The following is a 4,166-nucleotide window of genomic DNA, read 5'->3' as shown; positions in this document are numbered from 1 at the left end:
TTTATGTGTCATATGTCTTAATTTATAGCTGATATAAACTGGGGGTTTTGGAGGACATTCGCCCGCAACAATGTTGTCATTACCGGCCACAATTTTATGTTTAACTTTATGTTACGTTGTGTCTCACGTGACCAAGGCTACGGTGTAGGATACACCAAAACCAACCCAGAATGTGGTTGGTCAAATGTTGTAGTACTTTTCAAATTTCTGACTTTGTCGATCAGTAGAGGTAAATCGAGGAAAAAAAATCGTACATTTAGTGAGAACACCAAACCAATTGTAAATGATTGCTATGACCATAATAGTAAAACAGGTACACAACGGCTTTTAATCACCGTCTTAAAGGCCAGTGTTTCAGTCCCAGGTTCTCACATTAGTGTTATCTTATCAGTGGAGCGACAGTCATGGGATCATTCTTTTGTCCTTGGCTGTAGATCTCGAGAGCTCACCGTCAGTCACAACTCTTTCTGCCGTGGTAAATGTAAACCTAACTTGAACCGGGCCAAGAGCAAAGATCTACAAACATTTGTATATGTTCTCCTATCTGTTCAGAGGTTTGCTAATACATTAAATTCTTTCCGTGGCTATAACATTAGTAACAGATGCTTTCCACCGAGAAAGGTAGCGTGACCTCCCCTGGTGTCGAGTACCATGTTCTACAACACGATGTATCAATAATTGGGTGATTTATGAACACGCACTTCATCACAGTTTGTCCCTTTTTCTCAATTTCTTTGATACTGTAACAAATGATCTAAAAGACACTCACTGAATTCACACGTAGTCTAGACGTGTTTTGTTGACATTGTTGTATGAAAAGCTACAAATAATATTTTTCTTACATTGTGCATTACTAGACCCTCCACCAACTTTGTGGAGGTCTATATGACTGTGAAACTCTCCCTGACAACATGTGGTTAATATTGTGAGTTAATTGTAATTTATCTCCGGAATGTGGAGGTAGAATCAATTAGGAATCCATAATCAATCAATCCTCCGTATATTGACCCCAATAGTACATTGCAGTTTTAGCGTAAATATATTACAGGACAATGTTTCTGACTCAAAACAAACACGGTTACGTTCCAATTATCCGAATCTACTTGATATAACTACAAGGTAACGGTGATGATGAATGGTAAACAGATGTATTCACGTACGGGTAAGGACAGTTTAATCGGAAAATCCTCCCTCCAATTATAAGAGATCCGTTTGGTAAATATGCGTCTAAGATCTAACAGTATTTCAAACGAGACAATTATATATAGGCGGTTTTAAAAAGGCGTGAACCGAGGTGTTACTTTAATTGTTTTTTTAGGGGGAGGGGATAATGTTTTCTAAAAGGTTCCCGAGGCATTCTACTTACTGACACCTACACAACTATCACTTGCTATGGGTAGCACTCAAACTGGATGTTCGGACATGATGCATAAACGATTTGATGACGTAATTTAGTATACGTAAACTTAAATGTAATGTATGTCAGCTATTCAAGTAACGATTTTAATGTATCGACATTATTAATTATACTAGAATGGTTTATTTAAAATCTAACTTTTGTCATCCTATCAGCAGAGAAAAAACTTACAAAATCAGATTTTCACTTTAATATATCGTTGTCTAAAAAATCCCCGTTATGTCATCAACTATGGTGACAACGCTAGAAGATGACTTTAATGTGATCAATGGCATGTATCAACATTAGACATCATGATGAAATACTTTAGTCGAGGTTTTATTTCAGTATTTCAGTCAAGTAAAAAAGTACAAATTCAACTTATAACACTTTAATGTTATCAATATTGGTACAAGAGACATCCCATAGCTTGGTCGATGAACCTCCAGGTTTGATTGATTATTCTTCTGATATCACGTGGTCATTTCATGTGTAAACTGAAATGAACTATCTCGCTCGACGAAAGTGTCCTTCAGTCGCTAGAGTAATGAATTAGTTGGCATGGCCACGAGGGTGATATCTATAGACAACACTTTGCATATAATCGTATACAGTGTAGTCGCTAGGCAACAGTGAGTATTGATATACCAAGTTACCAGTAGTTGTGAAATCCGTGAAAATTGTGTTAAATTACTGTTCTTGTACTTCGAAAATAGTTGAGGTTGAGGCGCACGTTGAAGGGATGTTATCTGATAACTTATCAAATATTTTCATGGTGTTATGAAAGAACTCATTCAATTTAGCAATCGGAGATATTTTCCCAACCAGCTTGAGTAAAAGAGAATGCAAATAATCACATGATGCGCCTTGCTAAAATATTGGTCTAAATTGGTATATTGTATTATGACAGTACAAAGCTGTAGTGTTCTGATGGTGTGTTTTTATCAATTGCGATGGCCATTATATTCTGAATAAGTTTGCGCTCTTTGAGTCCGGGTTAAAAAAAATGCATATCCGCACTTGACTTCACACTGGTCACAGACCAGTCCTTGTCTGTGAAATGGTGCAACTATCTAACTTCGGAGTATATGGGAACGATTCACTAAATTCGTTTTGTTTTGTTGAGAATATAGATTACATTTACCTTGGATTTGTGCTTTCGTCGGGGTTCCTGGCAAAAATCATGCATGTAGAAAATACGTTTTTGGTTTCATGGGTATGAATTTTGAACCTGTTGACGAGTACTTAATTAAAAAACACGGTAATTGAAAAAAAAAAAACTACGAAGTAATACGATAGTGTTTTGTACTTGGGGCAGCCATCTTTCGAGAAAAAAATTAAAACTGAAATCGAAAATATTACTGTTGGTATTACTAACAATAGAAACCAGTTAATCTTAAATAGAGTGTCATCTGACTCGACAAATGCAAGATTCTTAATAACATTGTTACGTTTTATAGTCTACGTCGACAAAAATGTTACTAACATTGCTACATTTTATATCCCAGGATTTTATAGTCCGCGTTGACAAAAGTGTTACTAACGTACAGTGCTACATTTTATCGTCTGCATCGACAAAATTCTTACTAACATTGCTACATTGTATCGTCTGCCTCGACAAAATTCTTACTAACATTGCTACATTTTATCGTCTGCATCAACAAAATTCTTACTAACATTGCTACATTGTATCGTCTGCCTCGACAAAATTCTTACTAACATTGCTACATTTTATCGTCTGCATCAACAAAATTCTTACTAAAATTGCTAAATTTTATCGTCTGCATCGACAAAATTTTATAATGGTACATTTCATTGTCTGACATAACAAAAATCTTGCCAATATCGATGCGTTTTCTTCGCGTGGGAATGTAACCATTGTAGAATAAACTTTTGGTTTAACCAAATAATAACAATTTAGCAATGCCAGTAAGATTTTCGTCACCTCAGACGACTTTCGTTGTCAGGTTAACCGGTTTCTATTGTAATGGCGATTGAGCAAACTATTAGAATATAGCCGTTCATCCACTACCACTCATCATTGTTTGGTTAGATAGCCATAAACGGATCGTGCTTGCCATGGAGTGTTGAATGATAAACTTGAAACGTTCACCATCTGAAGTAGCTGCACAGTGGCTCGAAGATGACAGTCGCAACGCTTAATGCACCAAATGTTATTTTTTGTTGTGGACACGTGAGAAATAAATAAAGAGCCTCTCCAAATGAATGTCAATCTCTTACGGAGAACTGGATCGACAAGTTAATTGTATTCCGAGCTTGTTTCTACGGCAACTTGCGAGAGTGTGGGAAGTTCAAATAATCTTTTAGGGACCGACGTGCAATATAAAAAGACGCAATTCATGTGATATTTTTGTAGTTTTGAATACACAATACTCTGTGTACGTTATTGTTTGGCCTTTCAGTATAGAACTGAATCGCTGTTGTGTAGATATGTCTGCACCAGTGATTGGCTGCCCAGTGTTCTCATATATCGGTTATATAGCCAGAGACCTGCAAGGGGTCGTCTCCAAACTTCTCAACGCGTAAAGGCGTAAAATAAGGAAGAATGCTATAAATCATAAAGTCAATTATTATAGCCCATGCAAGCGCGCTCGATGTACAACCACCATCAAGCAACACGCAAGCCAAGTTGAACGCATTCAAACAAAAATTATCATGGATTTTATATACCCTTGCCATTCTATGTCACAATTTGTCATTCACTCTGTGGTCTTTGTGTTCTTGTCAAAACAATAAAGAAGTAAAGAGA

The sequence above is a fragment of the Glandiceps talaboti genome, chromosome 20, assembly GCF_964340395.1.
Source record: "Glandiceps talaboti chromosome 20, keGlaTala1.1, whole genome shotgun sequence".
NCBI lineage: Eukaryota > Metazoa > Hemichordata > Enteropneusta > Spengelidae > Glandiceps > Glandiceps talaboti.
The sequence above is the reverse complement of the archived record's forward strand: the minus strand, read 5'-3'. Positions refer to the sequence as shown.